This window comes from Colletes latitarsis, chromosome 1, assembly GCF_051014445.1.
Source record: "Colletes latitarsis isolate SP2378_abdomen chromosome 1, iyColLati1, whole genome shotgun sequence".
NCBI classification, from domain to species: Eukaryota; Metazoa; Arthropoda; class Insecta; order Hymenoptera; family Colletidae; genus Colletes; species Colletes latitarsis.
The window spans coordinates 17,127,745-17,151,767 of record NC_135134.1 but is presented as its reverse complement, the minus strand read 5'-3'; positions in this window follow the sequence as shown (position 1 = coordinate 17,151,767).

Genomic DNA, 24,023 nt, shown 5'->3' with positions numbered 1-24,023 from the left:
CCAGATCCTGGGCTTTTTCTGGTTTGGATCACGTAGTAATGTGGTACCACACTGAAACTGTCGACTAATGCTGCTCTCGGTCAATATTTTAGAGGATAACGCATGTTAGGTCTAGGTTAGGTCTGGGATTTGCATTCATCTGGCTCATACTTTCGCATATTTCTGATACTTGTTGGCCAGATTCTGGGCTTTTTTTGTCTTGGATCACGTAGTAATGTGGTACCACACTGAAACTGTCCATTAAACCAGGTTTCGATCAATATTTTTGAGGATAACGCATGTTTGGTCTAGGTTAGGTCTGGGATTTGCACTCATCAGTCTCATACTTTCGCATATTCCTCATACTTGTTGGCCAGATTCTGGGCTTTTTTTGGCTTGGATCACGTAGTAATGTGGGACCACACTGAAACAGTCGACTAATCCTGGTCTCGATCAATATTTTAGAGGATAACGCATGTTAGGTCTGGGTTAGGTCTGGGATTTGCCCTCTTCAGTCTCATACTTTCGCATTCTTCACATCCTTGTTGGCCAGATCCTGGGTTTTTTCTGGTTTGGATCACATAGTAATGTTGTACCACACTGAAACAGTCGACTAAACCTGGTCACGATCAATATTTTAGAGGATAACGCATGTTAGGTCTAGGTTAGGGCTGGGATTTGGTCTCATCAGGCTCAGACATTCGCATATTTCTAATACTTGATGGCCAGATCCTGGGCTCTTTCTGGTTTGGATCACGTAGTAGTGTGGTACCACACTGAAACTGTCGACTAATGCTGCTCTCGGTCAATATTTCAAAGGATAACGCATGTTAGGTCTAGGTTAGGTCTGGGATTTGCATTCATCTGGCTCATAGTTTCGCTTATCTCTGATACTTGTTGGCCAGGTTCTGGGCTTTTTCTGGTTTGGATCACGTAGTAATGTGGTACCACACTGAAACAGTCGGCTAAACCTGGTCTCGGTCAATATTTTAGAGGATAACGCATGTTAGGTTTAGGTTAGGTCTGGGATTTGCTCTCATCAGGCTCATACTTTCGCATATTTCTCGTACTTGTTGGCCATATCCTGCGCCTTTTTCTGGTTTGGATCACGTAGTAATGTGGTACCACACTGAAACAGTCGGCTAAACCTGGTCTCGGTCAATATTTTAGAGGATAACGCATGTTAGGTTTAGGTTAGGTCTGGGATTTGCTCTCATCAGGCTCATACTTTCGCATATTTCTCGTACTTGTTGGCCATATCCTGCGCCTTTCTGGTTTGGATCACGTAGTAATGTGGTACCACACTGAAACTGTCAATTAAACCTAGTCTGGGTCTACATTTCAAAGGTTAACTCATGTTAGGTCTAGGTTAGGTCTGGGATTTGCTCACATCAGGCTCATACTTTCGCATATTTCTCATACTTGATGGCCAGATCCTGGACTTTTTCTGATTTGGATCACGTAGTAATGTGGGACCACACTGAAACTGTCGATTAAACCTGGTCTAGGTCAATATTTTAGAGGATAACGCATGTTAGGTCTGGGTTAGGTCTGGGATTTGCTCTCATCAGGCTCATACTTTCGCATATTTCTCATACTTCTTGTCCAGATTCTGGGCTTTTTTTGGCTTGGATCACGTAGTAATGTGGTACCACACTGAAACTGTCCATTAAACCTAGTTTCGATCAATATTTTAGAGGATAACGCATGTTAGGTCTATGTCAGGTCTGGGATTTGCACTCATCAGGCTCATACTTTCGCATATTCCTCATACTTCTTGGCCAGATTCTGGGCTTTTTTTGGCTTGGATCACGTAGTAATGTGGGACCACACTGAAACAGTCGACTAACCCTGGTCTCGATCAATATTTTAGAGGATAACGCATGTTAGGTCTGGGTTAGGTCTGGGATTTGCCCTCTTCAGTCTCATACTTTCGCATTCTTCACATCCTTTTTGGCCAGATCCTGGGTTTTTTCTGGTTTGGATCACACAGTAATGTGGTACCACACTGAAACAGACGACTAAACCTGGTCACGATCTATATTTTAGAGGATAACGCATGTTAGGTCTAGGTTAGGGCTGGGATTTGGTCTCATCAGGCTCATACATTCGCATATTTCTAATACTTGATGGCCAGATCCTGGGCTTTTTCTGGTTTGGATCACGTAGTAATGTGGTACCACACTGAAACTGTCGACTAATGCTGCTCTCGGTCAATATTTGAGAGGATAACGCATGTTAGGTCTAGGTTAGGTCTGGTATTTGCATTCATCTGGCTCATACTTTCGCATATTTCTGATACTTGTTGGCCAGATTCTGGGCTTTTTTTGGCTTGGATCACGTAGTAATGTGGTACCACACTGAAACTGTCCATTAAACCAGGTTTCGATCAATATTTTAGTGGATAACGGATGTTAGGTCTGGGTTAGGTCTGGGATTTGCTCTCATCAGGCTCATACATACGCATATTTCTCATACTTGATGGCCAGATCCTGGGCTTTTTCTGGTTTGGATCACGTAGTAACGTGGTACCACACTGAAACAGTCGACTAATCCTGGTCTCGGCCAATATTTTTGAGGATAACGCATGTTTGGTCTAGGTTAGGTCTAGGATTTGCACTCATCAGTCTCATACTTTCGCATATTCCTCATACTTGTTGGCCAGATTCTGGGCTCTTTCTGGTTTTGATCACGTAGTAATGTGGTACCACACTGAAACTGTCGACTAATGCTGCTCTCGGTCAATATTTCAGAGGATAACGCATGTTAGGTCTAAGTTAGGTCTGGGATTTGCATTCATCTGGCTCATAGTTTCGCATATTTCTGATACTTGTTGGCCAAATTCTGGGCTTTTTTTGGCTTGGATCACGTAGTAATGTGGTACTACACTGGAACTGTCCATTAAACCTGGTTTCGATCAATATTTTAGTGGATAATGCATGTTAGGTCTGGGTTAGGTCTGGGATTTGCTCTCATCAGGCTCATACTTTCGCATATTTCTCATTCTTGTTGGCCAGATCCTGGGCTTTCACTGGTTTGGATCACGTAGTTATGTGGTACCACACAGAAACAGTCAAATTAAACCTGGTCTCGATCAGTATTTTAGAGGATAACACATGTTAGGTCTAGGTTAGGTCTGGGATTTGCACTCATCAGGCTCATACTTTCGCATATTTCACATACTTGATGGCAAGATTCAGGGCTTTTTCTGGTTTGGATCACGTGGTAATGTGGTACCACACTGAAACAGTCAATAAAACCTAGTCTGGGTCAACATTTCAAAGGATAACTCATGTCAGGTCTAGGTTAGGTCTGGGATTTGCTCTCATCAGGCTCATACTTTCGCGTGTTTCTCATACTTGATGGCCAGATTCTGGGCTTTTTTTAGTTTGGATCACGTAGTAATGTGGTACCACACTGAAACAGTCGACAAAACCTGGTCTCGGGCAATATTTTAGAGGATAACGCTTGTTAGGTCTAGGTTAGGTCTGGGATTTGCACTCATCAGGCTCATGCTTTCGCATATTTCTCATACTTTATGGCCAGATTCTGGGCCTCTTTTGGTTTCGATCACGTAGTAATGCGGTACCACCGTGAAAGAGACCATTAAACCTGGTTTCGACTAATATTTTAGAGGCTAACGCATGTTAGGTCTGTGCTAGGTCCGGGATTTGCCCTCATCAGGCTCACACTTTCGCATTCTTCACATACCTGTTGAACAGATCCAGGGTTTTTTCTGGTTTGGATCACGTGGTAATGTGGTACCACACTGAAACAGTCCATTAAACCTAGTCTGGGTCAACATATCAAAGGATAACTCACGTTAGGTCTAGGTTAGGTCTGGGATTTGCTCTCATCAGGCTCATACATTCGCATATTTCTCATACTTGATGGCCAGATCCTGGGCTTCTTCTTGTTTGGATCAGGTAGTAATGTGGTACCACACTGAAACAGTCGACTAATCCTGGTCTCGGTCAATATTTTAGAGGTTAACGCATGTTAGGTCTAGGGTAGGTCTGGGATTTGCACTCATCAGGCTCATACTTTCGCATATTTCTCATTCTTGTTGGCCAGATTCTGGGCTTTTTTTGGCTTGCGTCACGTAGTAATGTGGTACCACACTGAAACTGTCCATTAAACCTGGTTTCGATCAATATTTTAGAGGATAACGCATGTTAGGTCTGTGTTAGGTCTGGGATTTGCTCTCATCAGGCTCATACATTCAGATTTTCCGCATACTTGTTGGCCAGATCCTGGGCTTTTTCTGGTTTGGATCAAGTGGTAATGTGGTACCACACTGAAACAGTCCATTAAACCTGGTTTCGATCAATATTTTAGAGGATAACGCATGTTAGGTCTTGGTTCGGCCTTGGATTCGCCCTCATCAGGCTCACACGTTCGCATTCTTCACATACCTGGTGAACAGATCCTGGGCTTTTTCTGGTTTGGATCAAGTGGTAATGTGGTACCACACTGAAACAGACCATTAAACCTGGTTACGATCAATATTTTAGAGGATAACACATGTTAGGTCAAGGTGAGGCCTTGGATTTGCACTCATCAGGCTTACACGATCGCATTCTTCAGATACCTTGTGAACAGAACCTGGGTTTTTTCTAGTTTGGATCAAGTGGTAATGTGGTACCACACTGAAACAGTCGATTAAACCTGGTTTCGATCGATATTTTAGAGGATAACGCATGTTAGGTCTAGGTTAGGTCTGGGATTTGCACTCATCAGGCTCATACTTTCGCATATTACTCATACTTGATGGCCAGATTCTGGGCCTTTTTTGGTTTCGATCACGTAGTAATGCGGTACCACCGTGAAAGAGACCATTAAACCTGGTTTCGACCAATATTTTAGAGGCTAACGCATGTTAGGTCTTTGTTAGGTCCGGGATTTGCCCTCATCAGGCTCACACTTTCGCATTATTCACATACCTGTTGAACAGATCCAGGGTTTTTTCTGGTTTGGATCACGTGGTAATGTGGTACCACACTGAAACAGTCCATTAAACCTAGTCTGGGTCAACATTTCAAAGGATAACTCACGTTAGGTCTAGGTTAGGTCTGGGATTTGCTCTCATCAGGCTCATACATTCGCATATTACTCATACTTGATGGCCAGATTCTGGGCTTTTTTTAGTTTGGATCACGCAGTAATGTGGTACCACACTGAAACAGAGCATTAAACCTAGTTTCGATCAATATTTTAGAGGATAACACATGTTAGGTCTAGGTTAGGTCTGGGATTTGCACTCATCAGGCTCATACTTTCGCATATTTCACATACTTGATGGCCAGATTCAGGGCTATTTCTGGTTTGGATCACGTGGTAATGTGGTACCACACTGAAACAGTCAATTAAACCTAGTCTGGGTCAACATTTCAAAGGATAACTCATGTCAGGTCTAGGTTAGGTCTGGGATTTGCTCTCATCAGGCTCATACTTTCGCGTGTTTCTCATACTTGATGGCCAGATTCTGGGCTTTTTTTAGTTTGGATCACGTAGTAATGTGGTCCCACACTGAAACAGTCGACTAAACCAGGTCTCGGTCAATATTTTAGAGGATAACGCATGTTAGGTCTAGGTTAGGTCTGGGATTTGCACTCATCAGGCTCATGCTTTCGCATATTTCTCATACTTGATGGCCAGATTCTGGGCCTTTTTTGGTTTCGATCACGTAGTAATGCGGTACCACCGTGAAAGAGACCATTAAACCTGGTTTCGACCAATATTATAGAGGCTAACGCATGTTAGGTCTATGCTAGGTCCGGGATGTGCCCTCATCAGGCTCACACTTTCCCATTCTTCACATACCTGTTGAACAGATCCAGGGTTCTTTCTGGTTTGGATCACGTGGTAATGTGGTACCACACTGAAACAGTCCATTAAACCTAGTCTGGGTCAACATATCAAAGGATAACTCACGTTAGGTCTAGGTTAGGTCTGGGATTTGCTCTCATCAGGCTCATACATTCGCATATTTCTCATACTTGATGGCCAGATCCTGGGCTTTTTCTGGTTTGGATCACGTAGTAATGTGGTACCACTCTGAAACAGTCGACTAATCCTGGTCTCGGCCAATATTTTAGAGGATAACGCATGTTAGGTCTAGGTTAGGTCTGGGATTTGCACTCATCAGGCTCATACTTCCGCATATCTCTCATACTTGTTGGCCAGATTCTGGGCTTTTTTTGGCTTGGATCACGTAGTAATGTGGGACCACACTGAAACAGTCGACTAATCCTGGTCTCGATCAATATTTTAGAGGATGACGCATGTTAGGTCTGGGTTAGGTCTGGGATTTGCCCTCTTCAGTCTCATACTTTCGCATTCTTCACATCCATGTTGGCCAGATCCTGGGTTTTTTCTGGTTTGGATCACATAGTAATGTGGGACTACACTGAAACTGTCGATTAAACCTGGTCTCGGTCAATATTTAAGAGGATAACGCATGTTAGGTCAGGGTTAGGTCTGGGATTTGCTCTCATCAGGCTCATACTTTCGCATATTTCTCATACTTCTTGTCCAGATTCTGGGCTTTTTTTGGCTAGGATCACGTAGTAATGTGGTACCACACTGAAACAGTCCATTAAACCTAGTTTCGATCAATATTTTAGAGGATAACGCATGTTAGGTCTATGTCAGGTCTGGGATTTGCTCTCATCAGGCTCATACTGTCGCATACTTCACATACTTGATGGCCAGATTCAGGGCTTTTTCTGGTTTGGATCACGTGGTAATGTGGTACCACACTGAAACTGTCAATTAAACCTAGTCTGGGTCAACATTTCAAAGGATAACTCATGTTAGGTCTAGGTTAGGCCTGGGATTTGCTCTCATCATGGTCATACTTTCGCATATTTCTCATTCTTGTTGGCCAGATCCTGGGCTTTCACTGGTTTGGATCACGTAGTTATGTGGTACCACACTGAAACAGTCAAATTAAACCTGGTCTCGATCAGTATTTTAGAGGATAACACATGTTAGGTCTAGGTTAGGTCTGGGATTTGCACTCATCAGGCTCATACTTTCGCATATTTCACATACTTGATGGCCAGATTCAGGGCTTTTTCTTGTTTGGATCACGTGGTAATGTGTTACCACACTGAAACAGTCAATTAAACCTAGTCTGGGTCAACATTTCAAAGGATAACTCATGTCAGGTCTAGGTTAGGTCTGGGATTTGCTCTCATCAGGCTCATACTTTCGCGTGTTTCTCATACTTGATGGCCAGATTCTGGGCTTTTTTTAGTTTGGATCACGTAGTAATGTGGTACCACACTGAAACAGTCGACTAAACCTGGTCTCGGTCAATATTTTAGAGGATAACGCATGTTAGGCCTAGGTTAGGTCTGGGATTTGCACTCATCAGGCTCATGCTTTCGCATATTTCTCATACTTTATGGCCAGATTCTGGGCCTTTTTGGGTTTCGATCACGTAGTAATGCGGTACCACCGTGAAAGGGACCATTAAACCTGGTTTCGACCAATATTTTAGAGGCTAACGCATGTTAGGTCTATGCTAGGTCCGGGATTTGCCCTCATCAGGCTCACACTTTCGCATTCTTCACATACCTGTTGAACAGATCCAGGGTTTTTTCTGGTTTGGATCACGTGGTAATGTGGTACCACACTGAAACAGTCCATTAAACCTAGTCTGGGTCAACATATCAAAGGATAACTCACGTTAGGTCTAGGTTAGGTCTGGGATTTGCTCTCATCAGGCTCATACATTCGCATATTTCTCATACTTGATGGCCAGATCCTGGGCTTCTTCTTGTTTGGATCAGGTAGTAATGTGGTACCACACTGAAACAGTCGACTAATCCTGGTCTCGGTCAATATTTTAGAGGTTAACGCATGTTAGGTCTAGGGTAGGTCTGGGATTTGCACTCATCAGGCTCATACTTTCGCATATTTCTCATTCTTGTTGGCCAGATTCTGGGCTTTTTTTGGCTTGCATCACGTAGTAATGTGGTACCACACTGAAACTGTCCATTAAACCTGGTTTCGATCAATATTTTAGAGGATAACGCATGTTAGGTCTGTGTTAGGTCTGGGATTTGCTCTCATCAGGCGCATACATTCAGATTTTCCGCATACTTGTTGGCCAGATCCTGGGCTTTTTCTGGTTTGGATCAAGTGGTAATGTGGTACCACACTGAAACAGTCCATTAAACCTAGTCTGGGTCAACATTTCAAAGGATAACTCATGTCAGGTCTAGGTTAGGTCTGGGATTTGCTCTCATCAGGCTCATACTTTCGCGTGTTTCTCATACTTGATGGCCAGATTCTGGGCTTTTTTTAGTTTGGATCACGTAGTAATGTGGTACCACACTGAAACAGACCATTAAACCTGGTTTCGATCAATATTTTAGTGCATAACACATGTTAGGTGTAGGTTAGGTCTGGGATTTGCTCTCATCAGGCTCATACTTTCGCATATTTCTCATACTTCATGGCCAGATTCTGGGCTTTTTCTGGTTTGGATCACGTGGTAATGTGGTACCACACTGAATCTGTCGACTAATCCTGGTCTCGGTCAATATTTTAGAGGTTAACGCATGTTAGGTCTAGGGTAGGTCTGGGATTTGCACTCATCAGGCTCATACTTTCGCATATTTCTCATTCTTGATGGCCAGATTCTGGGCTTTTTTTGGCTCGCATCACGTAGTAATGTGGTACCACACTGAAACTGTCCATTAAACCTGGTTTCGATCAATATCTTAGAGGATAACGCATGTTAGGTCTATGTTAGGTCTGGGATTTGCTCTCATCAGGCTCATACATTCGCATGTTTCTCATACTTGATGGCCAGATTCTGGGCTTTTTTTAGTTTGGATCACGCAGTAATGTGGTACCACACTGAAACAGACCATTAAACCTGGTTTCGATCAATATTTTAGTGCATAACACATGTTAGGTGTAGGTTAGGTCTGGGATTTGCTCTCATCAGGCTCATACTTTCGCATATTTCTCATACTTCATGGCCAGATTCAGGGCTTTTTCTGGTTTGGATCACGTGGTAATGTGGTACCACTCTCAAACAGTCAATTAAACCTAGTCGGGGTCAATATTTCAAAGGATAACTCATGTTAGGTCTAGGTTAGGTCTGGGATTTGCTCTCATCAGGCTCATACATTCGCATATTTCTCATAATTGATTGCCAGATCCTGGGCTTTTTCTGGTTTGGATCACGTAGTAATGTGCTGCCACACAGAAACAGTCGACTAAACCTGGTCTCGGTCAATATTTTAGAGGATAACGCATGTTAGGTCTATGTCAGGTCTGGGATTTGCCCTCATCAGGCTCACACGATCGCATGCTTCACATACGTGGTGAACAGAACCTGGGTTTTTTCTAGTTTGGATCACGTGCTAATGTGGTACCACACTGAAACAGTCGATTAAACCTGGTTTCGATCGATATTTTAGAGGATAACGCATGTTAGGTCTAGGTTAGGTCTGGGATTTGCACTCATCAGGCTCATACTTTCGCTTATTTCACATACTTAATGGCCAGATTCAGGGCTTTTTCTGGTTTGGATCACGTGGTAATGTGGTACCACACTGAAACAGTCAATTAAACCTAGTCTGGGTCAACATTTCAAAGGATAACTCATGTTAGGTCTAGGTTAGTTCCGGGATTTGCTCTCATCATGGTCATACTTTCGCATATTTCTCATTCTTGTCGGCCAGATCCTGGGCTTTCACTGGTTTGGATCACGTAGTTATGTGGTACCACACTGAAACAGTCAAATTGAACCTGGTCTCGATCAGTATTTTAGAGGATAATAAATTTAAGGTCTAGGTTAGGTCTGGGATTTGCACTCATCAGGCTCATACTTTCGCATATTTCACATACTTGATGGCCAGATTCAGGGCTTTTTCTGGTTTGGATCACGTGGTAATGTGGTACCACACTGAAACAGTCAATTAAACCTAGTCTGGGTCAACATTTCAAAGGATAACTCATGTTAGGTCTAGGTTAGTTCTGGGATTTGCTCTCATCAGGCTCATACTTTTGCGTGTTTCTCATACTTGATGGCCAGATTCTGGGCTTCTTTTAGTTTGGATCACGTAGTAATGTGGTACCACACTGAAACAGTCGACTAAACCTGGTCTCGGTCAATATTTTAGAGGATAGCGCATGTTAGGTCTAGGTTAGTTCTGGGATTTGCACTCATCAGGCTCATACTTTCGCATATTTCTCATACTTTATGGTCAGATTCTGGGCCTTTTTTGGGTTCGATCACGTAGTAATGCGGTACCACCGTGAAAGAGACCATTAAACCTGGTTTCGACCAATATTTTAGAGGCTAACGCTTGTTTGGTCTATGCTAGGTCCGGGATTTGCCCTCATCAGGCTCACACTTTCGCATTCTTCACATACCTGTTGAACAGATCCAGGGTTTTTTCTGGTTTGGATCACGTGGTAATGTGGTACCACACTGAAACAGTCAATTAAACCTAGTCTGGGTCAACATTTCAAAGGATAACTCATGTTAGGTCTAGGTTAGTTCTGGGATTTGCTCTCATCAGGCTCATACTTTTGCGTGTTTCTCATACTTGATGGCCAGATCCTGGGCTTTTTTTGGCTTGGATCACGTAGTAATGTGGGACCACACTGAAACAGTCGACTAATCCTGGTCTCGATCAATATTTTAGACGATAACGCATGTTAGGTCTGGGTTAGGTCTGGGATTTGCCCTCTTCAGTCTCATACTTTCGCATTCTTCACATCCTTGTTGGCCAGATCCTGGGTTTTTTCTGGTTTGGATGATACAGTAATGTGGTACCACACTGAAACAGTCGACTAAACCTGGTCACGATCAATATTTTAGAGGATAACGCACGTTAGGTCTAGGTTAGGGCTGGGATTTGGTCTCATCAGGCTCATACATTCGCATATTTCTAATACTTGATGGCCAGATCCTGGGCTTTTTCTGGTTTGGATCACGTAGTAATGTGGTAACACACTGAAACTGTCCATTAAACCAGGTTTCGATCAATATTTTAGTGGATGACGGATGTTAGGTCTGGGTTAGGTCTGGGATTTGCTCTCATCAGGCTCATACATTCGCATATTTCTCATACTTGATGGCCAGATCCTGGGCTTTTTCTGGTTTGGATCACGTAGTAATGTGGTACCACACTGAAACAGTCGACTAATCCTGGTCTCGGCCAATATTTTTGAGGATAACGCATGTTTGGTCTGGGTTAGGTCTGGGATTTGCCCTCTTCAGTCTCATACTTTCGCATTCTTCACATCCTTGTTGGCCAGATCCTGGGTTTTTTCTGGTTTGGATCACATAGTAATGTGGTACCACACTGAAACAGTCGACTAAACCTGGTCACGATCAATATTTTAGAGGATAACGCATGTTAGGTCTAGGTTAGGGCTGGGATTTGGTCTCATCAGGCTCATACATTCGCATATTTCTAATACTTGATGGCCAGATCCTGGGCTCTTTCTGGTTTGGATCACGTAGTAATGTGGTACCACACTGAAACTGTCGACTAATGCTGCTCTCGGTCAATATTTCAGAGGATAACGCATGTTAGGTCTAGGTTAGGTCTGGGATTTGCATTCATCTGGCTCATAGTTTCGCATATTTCTGATACTTGTTGGCCAGATTCTGGGCTTTTTTTGGCTTGGATCACGTAGTAATGTGGTACTACACTGAAACTGTCCATTAAACCTGGTTTCGATCAATATTTTAGTGGATAACGCATGTTAGGTCTGGGTTTTACTCTCATCAGGCTCATACTTTCGCATATTTCTCATACTTGATGGCCAGATCCTGGGCTTTTTCTGGTTTGGATCACGTAGTAATGTGGGACCACACTGAAACTGTCGATTAAACCTGGTCTCGGTCAATATTTTAGAGGATAACGCATGTTAGGTCTGGGTTAGGTCTGGGATTTGCTCTCATCAGGCTCATACTTTCGCATATTTCTCATACTTCTTGTCCAGATTCTGGGCTTTTTTTGGCTTGGATCACGTAGTAATGTGGTACCACACTGAAACTGTCCATTAAACCTAGTTTCGATCAATATCTTAGAGGATAACGCATGTTAGGTCTATGTCAGGTCTGGGATTTGCTCTCATCAGGCTCATACTGTCGCATATTTCACATACTTGATGGCCAGATTCAGGGCTTTTTCTGGTTTGGATCACGTGGTAATGTGGTACCACACTGAAACTGTCAATTAAACCTAGTCTGGGTCAACATTTCAAAGGATAACTCATGTTATGTCTAGGTTAGGTCTGGGATTTGCTCTCATCAGGCTCATACATTCGCATATTTCTCATACTTGATGGCCAGATCCTGGGCTTCTTCTGGTTTGGATCACGTAGTAATGGGGTACCACAATGAAACTGTCGACTAATCCTGGTCTCGGTCAATATTTTAGAGGATAACGCATGTTAGGTCTAGGGTAGGTCTGGGATTTGCAATCATCAGGCTCATACTTTCGCATATTTCTCATTCTTGTTGGCCAGATTCTGGGCTTTTTTTGGCTTGCATCACGTAGTAATGTGGTACCACACTGAAACTGTCCATTAAACCTGGTTTCGATCAATATTTTAGAGGATAACGCATGTTAGGTCTGTGTTAGGTCTGGGATTTGCTCTCATCAGGCTCATACATTCAGATTTTCCGCATACTTGTTGGCCAGATCCTGGGCTTTTTCTGGTTTGGATCAAGTGGTAATGTGGTACCACACTGACACAGTCCATTAAACCTGGTTTCGATCAATATTTTAGAGGATAACGCATGTTAGGTCTTGGTTCGGCCTTGGATTCGCCCTCATGAGGCTCACACGTTCGCATTCTTCACATACCTGGTGAACAGATCCTGGGCTTTTTCTGGTTTGGATCAAGTGGTAATGTGGTACCACACTGAAACAGACCATTAAACCTGGTTACGATCAATATTTTAGAGGATAACACATGTTAGGTCTAGGTGAGGCTTTGGATTTGCCCTCATCAGGGTCACACTTTAGCATTCTTCACATACCTGTTGAACAGATCCAGGGTTTTTTCTGGTTTGGATCACGTGGTAATGTGTTACCCCACTGAAACAGTCGACTAATCCTGGTCTCGGTCAATATTTTAGAGGTTAACTCATGTTAGGTCTAGGTTAGGTCTGGGATTTGCTCCCATCAGGCTCATACATTCGCATATTTCTCATACTTGATGGCCAGATCCTGGGCTTTTTCTGGTTTGGATCACGTAGTAATGTGGTACCACACTGAAACAGTCGACTAATCCTGGTCTCGGTCAATATTTTAGAGGATAACGCATGTTAGGTCTTGGTTCGGCCTTGGATTTGCCCTCATCAGGCTTACACGATCGCATTCTTCACATACCTTGTGAACAGAACCTGGGTTTTTTCTAGTTTGGATCACGTAGTAATGTGGGACCACACTGAAACTGTCGATTAAACCTGGTCTCGGCCAATATTTTAGAGGATAACGCATGTTAGGTCTGGGTTAGGTCTGGGATTTGCTCTCATCAGGCTCATACTTTCGCATATTTCTCATACTTCATGTCCAGATTCTGGGCTTTTTCTGGTTTGGATCACGTGGTAATGTGGTACCACACTGAAACTGTCAATTAAACCTAGTCTGGGTCAACATTTCAAAGGATAACTCATGTTAGGTCTAGGTTAGGTCTGGGATTTGCTCTCATCATGGTCATACTTTCGCATATTTCTCATTCTTGTTGGCCAGATCCTGGGCTTTCACTGGTATGGATCACGTAGTTATGTGGTACCACACTGAAACAGTCAAATTAAACCTGGTCTCGATCAGTATTTTAGAGGATAACACATGTTAGGTCTAGGTTAGGTCTGGGATTTGCACTCATCAGGCTCATACTTTCGAATATTTCACATACTTGATGGCCAGATTCAGGGCTTTTTCTGGTTTGGATCACGTGGTAATGTGGTACCACACTGAAACAGTCAATTAAACCTAGTCTGGGTCAACATTTCAAAGGATAACTCATGTCAGGTCTAGGTTAGGTCTGGGATTTGCTCTCATCAGGCTCATACTTTCGCGTGTTTCTCATACTTGATGGCCAGATTCTGGGCTTTTTTTAGTTTGGATCACGTAGTAATGTGGTACCACACTGAAACAGTCGACTAAACCTGGTCTCGGTCAATATTTTAGAGGATAACGCATGTTAGGTCTAGGTTAGGTCTGGGATTTGCACTCATCAGGCTCATACTTTCGCATATTTCTCATACTTGTTGGCCAGATTCTGGGCTTTTTTTGGCTTGGATCACGTAGTAATGTGGTACCACACTGAAACTGTCAATTAAACCTGGTTTCGATCAATATCTTAGAGGATAACGCATGTTAGGTGTAGGTTAGGTCTGGGATTTGCTCTCATCAGGCTCATACTTTCGCATATTTCTCATACTTGATGGCCAGATTCAGGGCTTTTTCTGGTTTGGATCACGTGGTAATGTGGTACCACTCTGAAACAGTCAATTAAACCTAGTCGGGGTCAATATTTCAAAGGATAACTCATGTTAGGTCTAGGTTAGGTCTGGGATTTGCTCTCATCAGGCTCATACATACGCATATTTCTCATAATTGATTGCCAGATCCTGGGCTTTTTCTGGTTTGGAGCACGTAGTAATGTGGTACCACACTGAAACAGTCAATTAAACCTAGTCTGGGTCAACATTTCAAAGGATAACTCATGTTAGGTCTAGGTTAGTTCTGGGATTTGCTCTCATCAGGCTCATACTTTTGCGTGTTTCTCAGACTTGATGGCCAGATTCTGGGCTTTTTTTAGTTTGGATCACGTAGTAATGTGGTACCACACTGAAACAGTCAATTAGACCTAGTCTGGGTCAACATTTCAAAGGATAACTCATGTTAGGTCTAGGTTAGTTCTGGGATTTGCTCTCATCAGGCTCATACTTTTGCGTGTTTCTCATACTTGATGGCCAGATTCTGGGCTTTTTTCAGTTTGGATCACGTAGTAATGTGGTACCACACTGAAACAGTCGACTAAACCTGGTCTCGGTCAATATTTTAGAGGATAGCGCATGTTAGGTCTAGGTTAGGTCTGGGATTTGCACTCATCAGGCTCATACTTTCGCATATTTCTCATACTTTATGGTCAGATTCTGGGCCTTTTTTGGTTTCGATCACGTAGTAATGCGGTACCACCGTGAAAGAGACCATTAAACCTGGTTTCGACCAATATTTTAGAGGCTAACGCATGTTAGGTGTATGCTAGGTCCGGGATTTGCCCTCATCAGGCTCACACTTTCGCATTCTTCACATACCTGTTGAACAGATCCAGGGTTTTTTCTGGTTTGGATCACGTGGTAATGTGGTACCACACTGAAACTGTCGACTAATGCTGCTCTCGGTCAATATTTCAAAGGATAACGCATGTTAGGTCTAGGTTAGGTCTGGGATTTGCATTCATCTGGCTCATAGTTTCGCTTATCTCTGATACTTGTTGGCCAGATTCTGGGCTTTTTTTTGGCTTGGATCACGTAGTAATGTGGTACTACACTGAAACTGTCCATTAAACCTGGTTTCGATCAATATTTTAGTGGATAACGCATGTTAGGTCTGGGTTAGGTCTGGGATTTGCTCTCATCAGGCTCATACTTTCGCATATTTCTCATACTTGATGGCCAGATCCTGGCCTTTTTCTGGTTTGGATCACGTAGTAATGTGGTACCACACTGAAACAGTCGGCTAATCCTGGTCTCGGTCAATATTTTAGAGGATAACGCATGTTAGGTTTAGGTTAGGTCTGGGATTTGCTCTCATCAGGCTCATACTTTCGCATATTTCTCGTACTTGTTGGCCATATCCTGCGCCTTTCTGGTTTGGATCACGTAGTAATGTGGTACCACACTGAAACTGTCAATTAAACCTAGTCTGGGTCAACATTTCAAAGGTTAACTCATGTTAGGTCTAGGTTAGGTCTGGGATTTGCTCACATCAGGCTCATACTTTCGCATATTTCTCATACTTGATGGCCAGATCCTGGGCTTTTTCTGGTTTGGATCACGTAGTAATGTGGGACCACACTGAAACTGTCGATTAAACCTGGTCTAGGTCAATATTTTAGAGGATAACGCATGTTAGGTCTGGGTTAGGTCTGGGATTTGCTCTCATCAGGCTCATACTTTCGCATATTTCTCATACTTCTTGTCCAGATTCTGGGCTTTTTTTGGCTTGGATCACGTAGTAATGTGGTACCACACTGAAACTGTCCATTAAACCTAGTTTCGATCAATATTTAGAGGATAACGCATGTTAGGTCTATGTCAGGTCTGGGATTTGCACTCATCAGGCTCATACTTTCGCATATTCCTCATACTTCTTGGCCAGATTCTGGGCTTTTTTTGGCTTGGATCACGTAGTAATGTGGGACCACACTGAAACAGTCGACTAACCCTGGTCTCGATCAATATTTTAGAGGATAACGCATGTTAGGTCTAGGTTAGGGCTGGGATTTGGTCTCATCAGGCTCATACATTCGCATATTTCTAATACTTGATGGCCAGATCCTGGGCTTTTTCTGGTTTGGATCACGTAGTAATGTGGTACCACACTGAAACTGTCGACTAATGCTGCTCTCGGTCAATATTTGAGAGGATAACGCATGTTAGGTCTAGGTTAGGTCTGGGATTTGCATTCATCTGGCTCATACTTTCGCATATTTCTAATACTTGTTGGCCAGATTCTGGGCTTTTTTTGGCTTGGATCACGTAGTAATGTGGTACCACACTGAAACTGTCCATTAAACCAGGTTTCGATCAATATTTTAGTGGATAACGGATATTAGGTCTGGGTTAGGTCTGGGATTTGCTCTCATCAGTCTCATACTTTCGCATTCTTCACATCCTTTTTGGCCAGATCCTGGGTTTTTTCTGGTTTGGATCACACAGTAATGTGGTACCACACTGAAACAGTCGACTAAACCTGGTCACGATCAATATTTTAGAGGATAACGCATGTTAGGTCTAGGTTAGGGCTGGGATTTGGTCTCATCAGGCTCATACATTCGCATATTTCTAATACTTGATGGCCAGATCCTGGGCTTTTTCTGGTTTGGATCACGTAGTAATGTGGTACCACACTGAAACTGTCGACTAATGCTGCTCTCGGTCAATATTTCAGAGGATAACGCATGTTAGGTCTAGGTTAGGTCTGGGATTTGCATTCATCTGGCTCATAGTTTCGCATATTTCTGATACTTGTTGGCCAGATTCTGGGCTTTTTTTGGCTTGGATCACGTAGTAATGTGGTACTACACTGATACTGTCCATTAAACCTGGTTTCGATCAATATTTTAGTGGATAATGCATGTTAGGTCTGGGTTAGGTCTGGGATTTGCTCTCATCAGGCTCATACTTTCGCATATTTCTCATACTTGATGGCCAGATCCTGGGCTTTTTCTGGTTTGGATCACGTAGTAATGCGGGACCACACTGAAACTGTCGATTAAACCTGGTCTCGGTCAATATTTTAGAGGATAACGCATGTTAGGTCTGGGTTAGGTCTGGGATTTGCTCTCATCAGGCTCATACTTTCGCATATTTCTCATACTTCTTGTCCAGATTCTGGGCTTTTTTTGGCTTGGATCACGTAGTAATGTGGTACCACACTGAAACTGTCCATTAAACCTAGTTTCGATCAATATTTTAGAAGATAACGCATGTTAGGTCTATGTCAGGTCTGGGATTTGCTCTCATCAGGCTCATACTGTCGCATATTTCACATACATGATGGCCAGATTCTGGGCTTTTTCTGGTTTGGATCACGTGGTAATGTGGTACCACACAGAAACTGTCAATTAAACCTAGTCTGGGTCAACATTTAAAAGGATAACTCATGTTAGGTCTAGGTTAGGTCTGGGATTTGCTCTCATCATGGTCATACTTTCGCATATTTCTCATTCTTGTTGGCCAGATCCTGGGCTTTCACTGGTTTGGATCACGTAGTTATGTGGTACCACACTGAAACAGTCAAATTAAACCTGGTCTCGATCAGTATTTTAGAGGATAACACATGTTAGGTCTATGTCAGGTCTGGGATTTGCTCTCATCAGGCTCATACTGTCGCATATTTCACATACTTGATGGCCAGATTCAGGGCTTTTTCTGGTTTGGATCACGTGGTAATGTGGTACCACACTGAAACAGTCAATAAAACCTAGTCTGGATCAACATTTCAAAGGATAACTCATGTCAGGTCTAGGTTAGGTCTGGGATTTGCTCTCATCAGGCTCATACTTTCGCGTGTTTCTCATACTTGATGGCCAGATTCTGGGCTTTTTTTAGTTTGGATCACGTAGTAATGTGGGACCACACTGAAACTGTCGATTAAACCTGGTCTCGGACAATATTTTAGAGGATAACGCATGTTAGGTCTGGGTTAGGTCTGGGATTTGCTCTCATCAGGCTCATACTTTCGCATATTTCTCATACTTCTTGTCCAGATTCTGGGCTTTTTTTGGCTTGGATCACGTAGTAATGTGGTACCACACTGAAACTGTCCATTAAACCTAGTTTCGATCAATATCTTAGAGGATAACGCATGTTAGGTCTATGTCAGGTCTGGGATTTGCTCTCATCAGGCTCACACTTTCGCATTCTTCACATACCTGTTGAACAGATCCAGGGTTTTTTCTGGTTTGGATCACGTGGTAATGTGGTACCACACTGAAACAGTCCATTAAACCTAGTCTGGGTCAACATTTCAAAGGATAACTCATGTCAGGTCTGGGATAGGTCTGGGATTTGCCCTCTTCAGTCTCATACTTTCGCATTCTTCACATCCTTGTTGGCCAGATCCTGGGTTTTCTCTGGTTTGGATCACATAGTAATGTGGCACCACACTGAAACTGTCGACTAAACCTGGTCACGATCAATATTTTAGAGGATAAGGCATGTTAGGTCTGGGTTAGGTCTTTGGATTTGCACTCATCAGGCTCATACTTTCGCATGTTTCTCATACTTGATGGCCAGATTCTGGGCTTTTTTTAGTTTGGATCACGCAGTAATGTGGTACCACACAGAAACAGACCATTAAACCTAGTTTCGATCAATATTTTAGAGGATAACACATGTTAGGTCTAGGTTAGGTCTGGGATTCGCCCTCATCAGGCTCACACGTTCGCATTCTTCACATACCTGGTGAACAGATCCTGGGCTTTTTCTGGTTTGGATCACGTAGTAATGTGGTACCACACTGAAACAGTCGATTAAACCTGGTTTCGATCAATATTTTAGAGGATAACGCATGTCAGGTCTAGGTTAGGTCTGGGATTTGCTCTCATCAGGCTCATACATTCGCATATTTCTCATACTTGATGGCCAGATCCTGGGCTTTTTCTGGTTTGGATCACGTAGTAATGTGGTACCACACTGAAACAGTCGACTAATCCTGGTCTCGGCCAATATTTTAGAGGATAACGCATGTTAGGTCTAGGTTAGGTCTGGGATTTGCACTCATCAGGCTCATACTTTCGCATATCTCTCATACTTGTTGGCCAGATTCTGGGCTTTTTTTGGCTTGGATCACGTAGTAATGTGGGACCACACTGAAACAGTCGACTAATCCTGGTCTCGATCAATATTTTAGAGGATAACGCATGTTAGGTCTGGGTTAGGTCTGGGATTTGCCCTCTTCAGTCTCATACTTTCGCATTCTTCACATCCTTGTTGGCCAGATCCTGTGTTTTTTCTGGTTTGGATCACATAGTAATGTGGTACCACACTGAAACAGTCGACTAAACCTGGTCACGATCAATATTTTAGAGGATAACGCATGTTAGGTCTAGGTTAGGTCTGGGATTTGGTCTCATCAGGCTCATACATTCGCATATTTCTCATACTTGATGGCCAGATCCTGGGCTTTTTCTGGTTTGGATCACGTAGTAATGCGGTACCACCGTGAAAGAGACCATTAAACCTGGTTTGGTCCAATATTTTAGAGGCTAACGCATGTTAGGTCTTTGTTAGGTCCGGGATTTGCCCTCATCAGGCTCAAACTTTTGCATTATTCACATACCTGTTGAACAGATCCAGGGTTTTTTCTGGTTTGGATCACGTGGTAATGTGGTACCACACTGAAACAGTCCATTAAACCTAGTCTGGGTCAACATTTCAAAGGATAGCTCACGTCAGGTCTAGGTTAGGTCTGGGATTTGCTCTCATCAGGCTCATACATTCGCATATTACTCATACTTGATGGCCAGATTCTGGGCTTTTTTTAGTTTGGATCACGCAGTAATGTGGTACCACACTGAAACAGACCATTAAACCTAGTTTCGATCAATATTTTAGAGGATAACACATGTTAGGTCTAGGTTAGGCCTTGGATTTGCCCTCATCAGACTCATACTTTCGCATTCTTCACATCCTTGTTGAACAGATCCCGGGTTTTTTCTGGTTTGGGTCACGTGGTAATGTGTTACCCCACTGAAACAGTCGACTAATCCTGGTCTCGGTCAATATTTTAGAGGTTAACTCATGTTAGGTCTAGGTTAGGTCTGGGATTTGCTCTCATCAGGCTCATACATTCGCATATTTCTCATACTTGATGGCCAGATCCTGGGCTTTTTCTGGTTTGGATCACGTAGTAATGTGGTACCACACTGAAACAGTCGACTAATCCTGGTCTCGGTCAATATTTTAGAGGATAACGCATGTTAGGTCTTGGTTCGGCCTTGGATTTGCCCTCATCAGGCTTACACGATCGCATTCTTCAGATACCTTGTGAACAGAACCTGGGTTTTTTCTAGTTTGGATCAAGTGGTAATGTGGTACCACACTGAAACAGTCGATTAAACCTGGTTTCGATCGATATTTTAGAGGATAACGCATGTTAGGTCTAGGTTAGGTCTGGGATTTGCACTCATCAGGCTCATACTTTCGCATATCTCTCATACTTGTTGGCCAGATTCTGGGCTTTTTTTGGCTTGGATCACGTAGTAATGTGGGACCACACTGAAACAGTCGACTAATCCTGGTCTCGATCAATATTTTAGAGGATAACGCATGTTAGGTCTGGGTTAGGTCTGGGATTTGCCCTCTTCAGTCTCATACTTTCGCATTCTTCACATCCTTGTTGGCCAGATCCTGGGTTTTTTCTGGTTTGGATCACATAGTAATGTGGTACCACACTGAAACAGTCGACTAAACCTGGTCACGATCAATATTTTAGAGGATAACGCATGTTAGGTCTAGGTTAGGTCTGGGATTTGGTCTCATCAGGCTCATACATTCGCATATTTCTCATACTTGATGGCCAGATCCTGGGCTTTTTCTGGTTTGGATCACGTAGTAATGTGGTACCACACTGAAACTGTCGACTAATGCTGCTCTCGGTCAATATTTTAGAGGATAACGCATGTTAGGTCCGTGTTAGGTCTGGGATTTGCACTCATCAGGCTCATACATTCGCATATTTCTCATACTTGATGGCCAGATCCTGGGCTTTTTCTGGTTTGGATCACGTAGTAATGCGGTACCACCGTGAAAGAGACCATTAAACCTGGTTTCGACCAATATTTTGGAGGATAACGCATGTTAGGTCTTTGTTAGGTCCGGGATTTGCCCTCATCAGGCTCACACTTTCGCATTATTCACATACCTGTTGAACAGATCCAGGGTTTTTTCTGGTTTGGATCACGTGGTAATGTGGTACCACACTGAAACAGTCCATTAAACCTAGTCTGGGTCAACATTTCAAAGGATAGCTCACGTTAGGTCTAGGTTAGGTCTGGGATTTGCTCTCATCAGGCTCATACATTCGCATATTACTCATACTTGATGGCCAGATTCTGGGCTTTTTTTAGTTTGGATCACGCAGTAATGTGGTACCACACTGAAACAGACCATTAAACCTAGTTTCGATCAATATTTTAGAGGATAACACATGTTAGGTCTAGGTTAGGCCTTGGATTTGCCCTCATCAGACTCATACTTTCGCATTCTTCACATCCTTGTTGAACAGATCCCGGGTTTTTTCTGGTTTGGGTCACGTGGTCATGTGTTACCCCACTGAAACAGTCGACTAATCCTGGTCTCGGTCAATATTTTAGAGGTTAACTCATGTTAGGTCTAGGTTAGGTCTGGGATTTGCTCTCACCAGGCTCATACATTCGCATATTTCTCATACTTGATGGCCAGATCCTGGGCTTTTTCTGGTTTGGATCACGTAGTAATGTGGTACCACACTGAAACTGTCGACTAATCCTGGTCTCGGTCAATATTTTAGAGGATAACGCATGTTAGGTCTGTGTTAGGTCTGGGATTTGCTCTCATCAGGCTCATACATTCAGATTTTCCGCATACTTGTTGGCCAGATCCTGGGCTTTTTCTGGTTTGGATCAAGTGGTAATGTGGTACCACACTGAAACAGTCCATTAAACCTGGTTTCGATCAATATTTTAGAGGATAACGCACGTTAGGTCTTGGTTCGGCCTTGGATTCGCCCTCATCAGGCTCACACGTTCGCATTCTTCACATACCTGGTGAACAGATCCTGGGCTTTTTCTGGTTTGGATCAAGTGGTAATGTGGTACCACACTGAAACAGACCATTAAACCTGGTTACGATCAATATTTTAGAGGATAACACATGTTAGGTCTAGGTGAGGCCTTGGATTTGCACTCATCAGGGTCACACTTTAGCATTCTTCACATACCTGTTGAACAGATCCAGGGTTTTTTCTGGTTTGGATCACGTGGTAATGTGTTACCCCACTGAAACAGTCGACTAATCCTGGTCGCGGTCAATATTTTAGAGGTTAACTCATGTTAGGTCTAGGTTAGGTCTGGGATTTGCTCTCATCAGGCTCATACATTCGCATATTTCTCATACTTGATGGCCAGATCCTGGGCTTTTTCTGGTTTGGATCACGTAGTAATGTGGTACCACACTGAAACAGTCGACTAATCCTGGTCTCGGTCAATATTTTAGAGGATAACGCATGTTAGGTCTTGGTTCGGCCTTGGATTTGCCCTCATCAGGCTTACACGATCGCATTCTTCAGATACCTTGTGAACAGAACCTGGGTTTTTTCTAGTTTGGATCAAGTGGTAATGTGGTACCACACTGAAACAGTCGATTAAATCTGGTTTCGATCGATATTTTAGAGGATAACGCATGTTAGGTCTAGGTTAGGTCTGGGATTTGCACTCATCAGGCTCATACTTTCGCATATTTCACATACTTGATGGCCAGATTCAGGGCTTTTTCTGGTTTGGATCACGTGGTAATGTGGTACCACACTGAAACAGTCGTCTAAACCTGGTCTCGGTCAACATTTCAAAGGATAACTCATGTTAGGTCTAGGTTAGGTCTGGGATTTGCTCTCATCAGGCTCATACTTTCGCGTGTTTCTCATACTTGATGGCCAGATTCTGGGCTTTTTCTAGTTTGGATCACGTAGTAATGTGGTACCACACTGAAACAGTCGACTAAACTTGGTCTCGGTCAATATTTTAGAGGATAACGCATGTTAGGTCTAGGTTAGGTCTGGGATTTGCACTCATCAGGCTCATACTTTCGCATATTTCTCATACTTGATGGCCAGATTCTGGGCCTTTTTTGGTTTCGATCACGTAGTAATGCGGTACCACCGTGAAAGAGACCATTAAACCTGGTTTCGACCAATATTTTAGAGGCTAACGCATGTTTGGTCTTTGTTAGGTCCGGGATTTGCCCTCATCAGGCTCACACTTTCGCATTATTCACATACCTGTTGAACAGATCCAGGGTTTTTTCTGGTTTGGATCACGTGGTAATGGGGTACCACACTGAAGCAGTCCATTAAACCTAGTCTGGGTCATCATTTCAAAGGATAACTCACGTTAGGTCTAGGTTAGGTCTGGGATTTGCTCTCATCAGGCTCATACATTCGCATATTACTCATACTTGATGGCCAGATTCTGGGCTTTTTTTAGTTTGGATCACGCAGTAATGTGGTACCACACTGAAACAGACCATTAAACCTAGTTTCGATCAATATTTTAGA